Below are 12,724 nucleotides of genomic sequence, written 5' to 3' on the forward strand. Positions count from 1 at the left end.
GTAAAGACGCTCTAATGAACCAAGAATGGGATCGCCCAGGCTGGAGTTGGTCTTCACTACCCAGTGTTGTCTGTCCTCACAGCACACTGGGCAGAACCCACAGTCCTCTAGTCTCATGACACACATGCATGCGGATCCCTCCTGAATTATGAGCCCTGTCCCTGACAGCACCCAACTCCTGATCAAGCCTAGTCCAGCCAGAGCCAGTCTCTCTGTACCCTTCCAATCAACAGCCTTCTCTGCAATAAAGAGGGAACCCATGGCTTCAGTGAGGCCCGAGCAATACCAAGAAGAGAAGAAGGTTATGAAGGTAAAACATCTACGCGGTTGCAAGTTTCTGATTTTTTCCTATGTTTCTCTTTTCTCCTGTTTTGTAATCATTCATAATAAGAAGAGGCCAGAGTCAGATGCCGTTAACTTCACTCTAATATTGTCCACCTGGGAAGTTACCCAGGAACACCTGAAATGCCATACCTAACAGCTCCACAAGAGGATAGGTGGAGTTTGTGAAGCTAATGCTACAAAGCTCTGCACATCCAAGAGCTCACTTGATTTTTTTAAACAAATAACATGAGGTAAGGGCCCTTGTGCACTCCATTTACAGATAAAAGTCTGAGGTTTAGGGTCAGCAGGATCTACACTTTGCAGAGTCTACCATATGTCAGGTACTGACCTAGCTGAATACTTTGAAAACAATCCTCACAGCCACAGCTTTGTAGACAAGTGTTATTGCCCCTTCTTTGCAGATGAGGAGCATAGTATTTGGTACCAGACAAGGCTGGCCCTGCTACTTACTAATTAGATGGGTGACCTTCTTAAGTTCTCTGGGCTTCAGTTTACCATCTATAAAATATCAGGGCTAGATTGAAAGAGCTGAAAGGTCCATTTCAACTGAACTCTCTTTGACCTAATAGTTGCTAAGTATTTCCTCATAACACGCAAATGTTAGTGTCAGTTCTATATACTGGAGTCACAGAAAACAAGTTCTTTCAGTTTTAGGAGAGGAAATAAAGTGGGTGGAGAAAGAACTGGATGGTCCATAGCTACCATTCTGTTCACTAGGTTGTTCTTCATGGATCTATAACTTTCCAGAGTCTTCTAATTTTTTTTTTTTTTATTTTGAGAGGGAATCTCACTCAGTCACACAGGCTGGAGTGCAGTGGCACAATCTTAGCTCACTGCAACCTCTGCCTCCAAGGTGCAAGCGATTCTCATGCCTCAGCCTTCCTAGTAGCTGGGATTACAGGTGTGTGCTACCATGCCAGGCTAATTTTTCTGCATTTTTAGTAGAGACGGGGTTTCACTATGTTGATCAGGCTGGTCTTGAACTCCTGGCCTCATGTGATTCACCCGCCTTGGCCTCCCAAAGTGCTGGGATTACTGTCATGAGTCATCACACATGGCCTAGATTCTTCTAAATTTTAAAACTTGGGATGTTGCAATCAGAAGAGCCAGATCTAGTGTTAGTGGCAGCTTTTACTGGTTTTGTGACCTGGAGAAGCTAATCAACGTTTCTAAGCCTCAATTCCCTTCTCTGTAAAAGTGGGCGCTCACAGTGTTGTTGAGAAGATTAAGCAGGGGAGAGCATGTGAAACTACCTGACACACAGCCAGTGCGCAATAAATGGTAGTAACTGTTCTTTGTTTTAAAAATTTTTTGCTGAATTCACTGCACAATAAAGACCCTGGGAAATGTTTACAGGTTTCAAATTTGGTGTTTGCCAAGTATTGGAAAGCTTCTACCTCTCCTCACTGCACACTTGCGCTCCTGTTAAAACACATGACCCTGCTTGAGGGTGTCCAGTCTTCTATTGTCTTGCACAATAGCACAGGTGAGCTCGGTGAAGGTAGGTGGCATCAGGGTGTGTTATCAGCAACAAGTAAGCAGAGGAGCTGAGCAGGTGGTTCTGAGCAAACGGCCCGAGGAGTGACAGCAGAGGGGGAGTGATGCCGAAACGATAATATGAGAGTACACAGAGTAATGCACAGCTGCCAGGTCACGCAACTTGAGAACTGCTTCAGAATAGTCAACTCTTCCACGCTGTTGCTAAGAGACGGGGGAGGTGGGGAGGGATTCATCCCTTGAACAAAAGGGAGGGGAAAAACATGAGCAGACATGAACTCCAAATTTTGGAAATGATTTCATGGACTCCCATTTTCTGAATGTTAGTGTCTTTGGAGACATTTTCATGTGTTGAGCTCCTACTGTGTGCCATGTGTGGCTTAAGGCACTGGGGAGACAGCAGTGGACAAAGTCCCTGCCTTCATGGAGCTTCTACTGGAATTGGTCTTCTCCTTTGATATTGAGGGGACAGACTGAGGTCCTCAGAGGGGAAGAACTGGCCTAAGATCTCAAGGCAACCTATTGGCAAAGCTGACCTTTGAATCCAGCCCTCCTACATCCAAGACTTTTTCCATACACTACATTTTACAAAAGAGATTCATTTGCAGCAGATTTTAATGTTAGCTGGGACTTAAGTATCTCAGCTAGGTCAAGTTCCTTACTCTGGAGATTTCTGGAAATGCGTTAAAAAAAATGATGTTTCTTTAATTTCAAGTGTCCCACAGAGAAGTTTCATATTCATTCAGAGCCCTTGTCTTCCATTATCATACCTAGTTGACTGAAACTGTACAGTATGAAAGGTGGTAGGGAGGATCAAACCAGGGAAAAGACTTGGGTGTCTCATAAATACTGAGAATTAGCAAGACATGGAAGCCTAGAGATCAGGGTGCAGAACCAGTATCTACCTCTTCCTACCTGTGACCTTCACCTCTCTAGGCCTGTTTTCCCACCTGTGACATGAGGGATTACATTGGAATAATCTCAGCATTCTTCTCTAGCTCTAAATTTATGATGTGTTACCCAACAGTGCTATGCAGTGGAAAAGGCCCTAAGGCCCGAAGATGTCATTTCAGAGAGTGACTGTGGTTCAAAGATGAAAACCTGATTGTTAATTGCCCCTTTCCTTGTGCTCCCATGGTCCTAGGGCAGGGTGCTGTTGTAGCACACATTCCACTGTGCCTGCTGAGAAGCTGGTTTGAGGTCTGCACCAGTAGAAAGGTATCTCCTTATGGAGGGTGAGCATGGTGTTTTGTGTACTGTCATGTGACTGTTTTTGCAGGCCTTTCTTCCCCATCAGACCGTGACTACTTCGATGGCAGGTACCGTGTCTTACTTATTTTTCTGCCCTAGTGCCTGCCACTGAGTAGTCTGTAGATGTTTAAAGAGTGAAGAAATCAATGAATCATGACTGAGTGGGAAAACTATACCTTTTCAGGGTCCATAAAGGAAACAGCACAAAGGAGTCTCCCCTGATAAACTCGTCAAAGTGATCCCAGAATTAAACGTTGAGGCTAGAGAGGTTATTAGTGACTTGCTTAAGGCCACTTGTTAAAAAGCAGCAAAGCTAGGACACCTTTTCTCTCTCCTTTTCTTTCATTTATTCAGTAATCCAAAAGGGTGTTTGGTTCCAGGCTGGAGTATTGAACACAGGTGACTTTGAATAACAATTTTTCAGAATGAGATGAATTTTGAAGCATTTGGGAGCTTGGCCTTTGAGTCTGACAGATGTAGGTTCAAATCCCTTGGGGCTGCTGACTACCAGTGTGATCTATGGCAACTTAACCTCCCGGAAGCTCAAAAGTAGAAGTGATAACATTTCTGCCACCTCGCTTGCAGGCTGCTTCTGTGGGGTCATTTGAAGGCTTATGGTTAACCCAAATGAGAGGTAGGATGGGAGTTTCTAACACAACAAGTCTCTTATTGTCCTGCCCGATTTGTTGCTTCAGACCAGTGAGGTCTTCTCTTTTTTGAAATGCCATTGTTGGCTTAGACAATGAGTAGCCTTCTGTTACGTATGATGTACATTCTCCCCCAGACCTACTGGTATGTATTTTCCAGCCCACTGAAGTCGTCCAGGCTCATTCATTATACATATCAGTGTGTGCTGGCGTGTTTTTGCCCTTTCTGCTGCTACATCCTGAACTAAGGCTGGATCCTTGCAGTTCTCCAGCACACGATTGCTGCCCTGCCAGAACCACAGACCTTTCTCGGGACTGGCATAAATTTCAGCCAACAGGGCCTGCACAGAAACACATGGAAAAGGCTTCCGGTGTGAGCTTACTGTGAGTCACAGACAACCGTAGTTGCACTGGATAGAGAGCTGGCAGATGCCATCGGCATATGCCCCTTAGAAACTCTGGTTGTTTTGTGGCCTGGAGAAGAGCCCAGAATAATGGGGCCCAAGAGGCAGCACCTCTGCTTTCTGAAGAGGAAGCTGTAGTGCCGTGGACTTCCCCACGTGCACAGTGGCTGCATCCAGACCTGAATGCCCCTCTCATTACTCACCGGAAATGAGCTTTGAACATTTCACACAGGAAGATGACTCGCTCCTCCAACAAGATGCAGAAAGCCTTTCCAAGGAAATGACTTGAAGTGTTTAGATATTCTATTTCTTAGTCTGCTTTTTCTCTGTTAAATCCTTCAGCTCGAATGAGCACCTTTATCGGCAAATTGATCCAGCTGTAGCATCCCTTGACCACCTAGGAGGATTCTGAATTTGTACTTAAGTCCAGTTACAGTATTCCATCTGCAACTCTGTTCCCTTTATGCTTCTGCAGCACTGCTATAGAGAGGAAGGGTTTGTCAGAGCAATGGGAAATAACACAATGAGCATACAACTTTTACCATTGGAAATGAAGACACCTACAAAAGAAATAACAGCTGATATTTGTTATGGGTCAGGCCTGTGTATGGGCATTATGGGTCTCTAACATGCCTGAATAAGCAAGAGGTTGAAATAAGCAAGAAAGCAGGCTGGAGACCAACCTCTTGACCCTACTCAGCATTTTGGAGCATGGTAGCTTCACAGATCTAACACATCAAGCAAGGGAATGGGTTAGTCTGGTGCTCATTCTCAAAGGTAGATGTGAGAACTTCTATTTGCATTCTCTGGAACCAAGTAGGGATCTGTCATCTTTTGGGAAGATCTGTCCATCCTCAGCAGATGTCCCACCAGCAAGGACAAAATCTGAAGTCAGATTCCAGGGAAGGAAGCTAACAAGAGCTAGGCATGGATCCAGGCCACTCACTGATGGGCTGCCGACAACAGCAGGCTCTGGGCTCAGGGAGGGAACACTTAGGCAGAAACTAGTCTTATGGGATTGGGGAAGGTAGCATGGTATCATGGGGAGAGCATGTCTTTGGACTTGAAGAGACACAGATTTTAATTCCAGTTTTGGTACTTATTAGCTATGTGATTGTAGGTAGGTTAGGTTCCTTCATGAGGCTCAACTGCAATATAATTCTTAGAGAGGAAACATTGTACCTAAGACCATAGTCAGGTAAACTTGTAATAAGAAACTCTGGCCCATTATATAAACAATTAGCTCCTCAACTTTTGTCCTAACCTTTGTTAAGCTTCAGTTTTCCCATCAGTAAAAAGGAGATAAGATTACTTATCTCAGATCTAGTGTGAGGATTAATTAAAACAATGCAAGTACAATACTCAGCATAAGGCTCAGAACACAGACACTCTCCATAAATGATGCTATTGATTGGTCCTGGGATGTTGGGTCCTGGTCTGATTGGCAGTGAAGGGAAGGAAAGTATGTGTGTGGGATATGCTGGCAGTTTAGGGGATACCCTAGAGCTTCCCATAGTTGTCCCAGTCATCTTGATCTTGGTATCATGCACTAGGCTGTGTACTGTTTGGTCCTAGTCAAGATTCCAGGTCTGAGAACATCTTTGAAGCCCTTAGGTGGATGGGCTGAGGTGATGAAAGAGGTGACTTTGATGTGAACTTTGCCAGACAGTTATGCCTCAAGAAATGGGTTCTGCAAACTGGGAAAGGCAGGGCTGAAGCTTACAGTTTTACAGTTCAAAAAGCATTCTCCCAAATGTGATTTAATTTAATTTAATCCTCATAGCTTGCATCACCAAAATTGTCCCCAGATGAAGAAACAAAGATCCTGAGAGGCTCCTTAAGTGGGAGTCAGTATTGGTGAAGGGTCCTGAACTTGGCGAGACTGCAAAGCCATGCTCCACCCATGTCATAGGAATGCTGGGGTGCCTGCCCCAACCCAGGAGCCAGTGAGGACCTGCTCTCTGCTCAGTCCTATGGAGGAGGCTCATAGTGTCTGCCATATATATGGGTTGTATTATAATAATCATTCTGGAATGTAATATAGTTACTATTTGTTGAGCACTAACTGCTTAACATATGCCATCTTATTTTTTTCACAGAAAAACCCTGTAAATAGGATTTCTGATGTCCATTTTATAGATGAAGAAGGAAGATTCAGCAAGGCAGTTCAGGGATACACAGCTAGAGGAAGAGATGGAATTTAGTCCCTTTGTCAGCATCCTTCTCTTTCTTGATGCCGTTTTATTTCCCTTCCTGCTATGTTTTGTTACGCAGTTAGCTTCGGTCTAATTATATACAACCAATTATGAATTGTGAAATAGGATTCTGGTGTGAATTTCCTATCCTTCTCCCACTAAGCAACTTATGTATCCCTCCGTGGTTAGATATGACTAATGGGATTGTTCCTGTTCTGCTGTGGTTTGAATTTCTACCTTGATAATTACACAAAAACACTAAAAACTAGGGTGGACACGAGGTAAACACTGTCCCCTCCTAAATGTTTCCATAGCTAAGATCCATTCTGTCGCTCTTTTTCTCCTTTTCTTCAAGAACAGTTGTTCATATTTGCTAATTTTTCTACTGAGTTACAAGAACATGTTATCTATTTAAAATATTAGTTCTATTTCTTTGTCATATAGGTTAGAAATCTTTTCCTGTTGGTCAATGGTCTATGGACTGAATATATAGTACTTTGGTGGTAGGGGGGAGCTATATATAATCATTCTGTATTATTTTTTAGGGAAGCCTTCCCACTCCAAGAGAAAAAGTAAGTTATTTATATATCCACATCTTATGGGTCTTTGACTTTACTTTCTATTCTCTTCCACTAAATTGTCTGTCTAATGTTCCCCAATTACAAATTGTTACAATATTTATACCTCTGTATTTGAGTTAATATCTGTCCTTTTTAAGCTCTTCCCTGGCTTCTCTTGCATTTTTTAAAAATTCCTGTTAGATATTATACAAATGATACACTCTTGCTTTGGAAAAAAGAGAAATAACAGATAAGTATATAGAGAAAATAAAAGAAGAAAATGAGCAATAATAATCTTCTCCAAATGTTACTGATATGTTTTGGGAGTGCTTAATTCCAGTCTTTTTCCTGTGTGCAAACACACACACCTTTCCTCCAACAAAAATCAGATCACGCTTTACTAGTAAACATCCTACCTGAAATCTGTGTATCCATTGCCTATTGATTATGCCCATTGCTTAATATAATATGTTTTGTTTAATCATTATTTAATTGTTGAGTATGCAAGTTATTTCTAAGTTTTCACTCAAGCTGTTTCTGCTTATTTTTGTCTGAGTGTGAATGAATCCTTTGCACATTCCTCCAGCAAGTTGATCAACATCTTCAGCACCATGGTGTTGGATTTGTGCTGTCCACATCAGCTTAGCAATATCGGCTCAAAGACTCCTCCCCCCTCAAAAGCGCCATTCAGACTTGCTGTGGGTATAAGGGGGACAATCTCATTGAGGAGAAAGTTGTCATTGTGGTTAAAAGCATGAACTTTGGAATTGGATACAGCTGTGTGAATTTGGCCTAAACTCCGAGTCTGCTTCCACGTCTGTAAAATGTAGACACAAATAGCTACTCATAAGGTTATGGTGGGGATTGAATGTGGTTCTACCTGTAAAGTCCTCAGCATTATGCCCAGCACTTAGTGAAGATGTTCAATAGACAATAACTAAACAAACATTGTATCCTCTCCCACTACAACCACACTGCCCTCCCTCACCTTATAGACTTTGCTGCTTGACAGTCTTGGGATGGGGCTGCTGAAAATTTAGGAAGCTGTGTTGAATTTAGGAAGTCCCAGTTTAGGAAGCTGTGTTGTCCCAGGACTAAGGGCATTTGCCTCACCTGAGAATCTCAGAATCTGCAGAATCTCAGGCCCCTCCCAAGCACCATTCAATCAGAAACTGCATTTTCAAAAGATCCCCAGGTGATTTGTATGCATAGTAAAGTTTGAGAAGGTTTTAGTTTAGGTATTCAGGAAGCAACACTGATTGTGTGTGGAGGAGGGGAGCCCAGGAACCGATGAAATCTCTAGTTTGGAATTCTCGATAGCATTTGCATTATTTTTTTTATCTCAAATCCATCATCAGTAGCAATGTGATCTTCACAAAGCTCCCTTGACTTTTACCATACCACCCATAGTGTGATAGGAGAAGCTCCATCTTCCAAGTCAGACAGATCTGGGCTTCAATTCCAGCTTTGTTAGCTAGAGGACTTATTATTATCTGGGAGGACTTGAGACAAGACATGCCAACTTTCTGAGCCCAGTTTCTTTCCCTGTAAAATGTGGATGATACACCTTTCTTGAGTCGTTATTAGAAATAACCAGTGATAAAGTGTTTAGGAAATCTGGCATATCGTAAGGGTACAATGAGTAAGTGGTTTGACTCCAAAGACCTGAGTTTGGATCTCAGCTCCATACCTCACGTGGCTGATTGCTTTTGTTCCCTGGACTCAAATTTCATCATCTGTAAAATTGGCGTTCAGACCAAATAACTTCTGAAGTCTCTCTTGCCTTTAAAACTTGATATTGCAAAGGCAAATTTTATACAAATATTCAAATCCTAAAGGTAACTCATGATTACAAAAGCATGGAGACTCTCATTCACCTGTCAAATTATCTAAACTACTTCTCAATCAGGAGATGCAAAAAGAAGGATGGATTTTTTATGTACTAATGAATGTTTTCAATTTGGTGGAAACAAGTGACTCAAGGAAAGTGTTGACAGTTATTAAATTGAATTTCCATATAATAAGGACATCTAATAGGTGACAAATGACAGGTCCTGAGAGCTGAATTGTGAATTTTTGGAGGATTTAGGGCAAATATCTGGTATTGGAAGTTCTCTGAATTGGATTAGAAAGCTTTCAAGACCACTGGATCTGAAAATACCTGATAAGGGGATGGCAAACAAAAACATGACTTCTCACAGTGGAGTCTTAATTAGTGATCAATAATTGGTTAAAAAATGTCCTAACTAATCTTTTTTGAAGGGACTCAGGAAAGCCAGAAATACACTCAAACTCACAGTGTGTACCTCTGAGAGAGACAGTGGCTAATTCAAGTTTCACTTATCATCTATTTGTTCATTCATTCATTCATTCCCCAAACCTTAACTGAGCACCTACTATAAGGTAAACACTTGCCAGGTGTTGGGGGGTGGATAAAGTCTGAGTAGGGATAAAAATAAATTATATAATGAAATCCAGATTTCCTTTCAATACAATCAGAAAATCTCACAAGGCTAGACCCATATTCTTACACAATAATGATGGCTGGTGCTGAGTCACTGGGGACCTACTAGGTGAAGCAGGAATTCCCAAGTGCCTACAGCTCCCATCCCCAAAGCTACATAATTACAGCATTCCTTTGTGTTGCCTACCTGTCTTTACCCATAGACGTCTGAATTCATGAATCTGAGCTCACGAATTCTCATTGTGAGAACCTTTCCAAGGAGATACCCATTGGATGCCCTTTGCTGAAAGCCCAGAGTAGAATCAGTGCTAAATATCTAAGAGAGAGACAAATACCTAAATAACTCTAATGCAAGATAAAAGGTATCATCAGAAAGGGAAGGATAATATACTTTGAACATTTAGGGGACAGGGAAGTTATTTCTGGAGACTGGTATACATTAGAAATGGCTTCCTAGCAGATGTAGCACTGAATCCAGGCCGTGAATGATTACATTTTATCTGTCAATTCAACAAATATTTGCTAGAAGCCAGCTAGCCACAATGTTTTATAGAAGATGCATTCAGAGTTGGCTAGTTATGAGGGAGCTCTTTGTCAACTGCTAATTTTCTATGGTTTGTTCTTCTTCCCTTTTACAATCACAATCTGGGAAAGTTAAACTTGTATATCACTTCGGGGATTGTCAAAGAGTGGCTTCTGCTAGATACTGGTTTCTCCAAGCCAGGCAAACCTGCATTCACTCAGCATATATTTTCAAGTTTGGACTATGTACCATCCACTATAACAGGAGTCAGAAATACAGTGATGAGTGCCGGCCCTGTCCCGTGTAATTTACAGCCTTGTTGGAAAGAGAGGCCGTTTCAGAGACCTCACAAATATGTGCAGAAGTGTAAATCTGGTAAGTGCTGCAAAGGGAAGAAGGTCCTTTTTGCTAAAGGACTGATAGGAGGAGTTGGCCATGTCAGAAGGATCAGCAAGGCCTTACTGAGGCATAAGGCTTCCCAGTGTGGATAGGAGTTAACAGGTGAAGAGGGACAGACCAGGTTCTAGGTGGAGGGAATAGCATGTGTGTGGGCTCATTTCCAGAAAAGCTGGAGAGAAGTCAGATGAAAGGAAGGCAATGCAGGATGAAGCTGGAGAAGCAAGAAGGGGCCTGATGATACAAGAGGCCCAGTCAAAGACTCTTAGTCTTTATCCTAAGAGTAAAGAGAAGCTGCTGAGAATTTTTAAGCCTGAAAGGGTGATGATCATATTTATATTTTGGAAAGATCCTCCAACCTGATGTCAGTGTTAAAATAGTTGAGTTCATATATCTTCTGGCTGCAAGGATGGGAATGAACACAAGGCAGGAGAGAATACATGAGGGGAGGCTGGTTAGGAAGCTAGTGTTGAGTTCAGAAGGAAGATGGTGTTCTTTTGACCAGGGTGCTGGTGATGGAGAGCAACGGAAAATCTGAGAGATAAATGGGAACTAAATCGACAATATAATGGGCTGAACATGGGAGGGGAAAAAAAGAAAAGAGTCAAACATATCTTCTAGTTTCCTCTCTGCCATGTATAATTGGATGGATGGGTGGATGGATGGAATACCATTCACTGAGATGAATCACCACTTGGCAGTCACTAAGACTGCCATGTACAGTTGCGTGAGTTGTGTACTACACCAGGGCATCTGGCTAACTAACAAAGGTGCAAACTAAAAGCCCATTCTCCGCTTGCCAAGCCACAAGATCCTTGTAGGATCATGCCTACCCAGATGGAAGGAGCAGCTTCTTGTAATTTGCAAAAAGGAGCTATCCATTTGGCTAGATAAAAAGTTATACCTTTTAACTAGCATTGCAGGCATCCGAGAAAGCCCAGATAGGGTGCTATGAGTGGGAGGTAGTACTAGAGGTGGTAAGGCCAGACCAGGGTACCTGGATAGTAGAGACAACGGCTGAAGAAGGTGATGAGAGAGTGAAACAAATGCCAAGCTCAGTTTTCCTTATCCTGCAGTGGCTGTCTCCGGCCTTTCCTGGACTCCTGACCCACAAGGAGGGATCCTGCCTGTGGCTCACGCTTCCTGTTATTTTAATTCTTTTGTTGGATGCCTTTAGTGAATGTAGACACGGACACTCATACATCAGAGAGCAGAAGTACTTTAAGAACCCTCTAGCCTTACTCTTTCATTATATGGATGAGAACTCTGAGGTCCAGAGAAATGGAAAGGCTTGCTCTGTCTCCCTGCTGGGATGAGATCCTTAATTGCCTGATTTCTCACATCGTGCTGATCTTTCCTCAAAGAAGAAATTGACTGAGCTTTCACAGACTACGAGGCAACACCTGAAAGAGCAAAGACACGGAGTCAGATTCATCTGAGTTTGGATCCCTGCTTGCCATTTTTTGTTGTGTGACAAGTTGACAAGTTGCTTCATCTCTCCAAGCTTCACTTTCCCCACCTAAAAAATGCAGATAAAAACACTTTGAAGGCGGGCTCTGAGGATTAACATAAAGCCTTTGGGATACAGTCTGATATTCACGAGCCACCATCTAGATCACATTCTCTACGTATGTTGCCTTCTCCAGCCCCTCTCTCTTCCTTACCCTTTCTCTGTTCTCAAGGGTTTTGCAGGGATTCTGCAGAAAAATTATTTTTTTGGAAATTCTTTGGGCAACTCAACAAAAATTCAGCATATCAAATAAACACAATATTAAGCAATGACTCTACCTTTTCCCATAACCTTTCACTTAGGGCTCTGATCCCTAAGATGCAAATGACAATTAATTCTGCATCCCACACTAGCCCTCTACTCCTCCTTATGATGACTCTGCACAGATCTCAGGAAGATCCACTTGAAAATAACACCTTGGAACAAGAAGCAGAAGGAACTAGAGAGGTTATTGCAGGAAGCATAATATAAAAGCCAGTTTTGAAGAAGGCGGGGGGCGGGCAGTGGGGGCTCAGAAAAACAAGTGATCAGCAGAAGGAGTTTTTTTTTTTTTCTCTCAACACGATTTTTGATGGCTCATAGTTACTTTCGTTTGTTCCCTGACTTTGAGAGGCTGACAAATATTAGCCTCATTCTGAAGGTCTATTGTTATTCTTGAGGTTTTATGTAGAGTAGAAAAGATTGTTTAGAACATTTCTCACGGACAAGTGGAAGCTGTACTCTTGCTACAAATGATTCATCTGGGAGAAATGATATATAAACAAGATTTTCTGCTTGGGAAGTGGATGAGAGGGCGAGTTATTTCAGAAAGGCTCTTCACTCTCATGCCAGCTAATGATAAAAACTAGCTCTCAGAATGGCAGGGGTGCTATGACATGGAGGCTTCAGAAACTTTTTGACTCTTACATTTCATGGTCAATGTTAAAAAAGGT

Source organism: Cebus imitator, unplaced genomic scaffold, assembly GCF_001604975.1.
Source record: "Cebus imitator isolate Cc_AM_T3 unplaced genomic scaffold, Cebus_imitator-1.0 Scaffold163, whole genome shotgun sequence".
NCBI lineage: Eukaryota > Metazoa > Chordata > Mammalia > Primates > Cebidae > Cebus > Cebus imitator.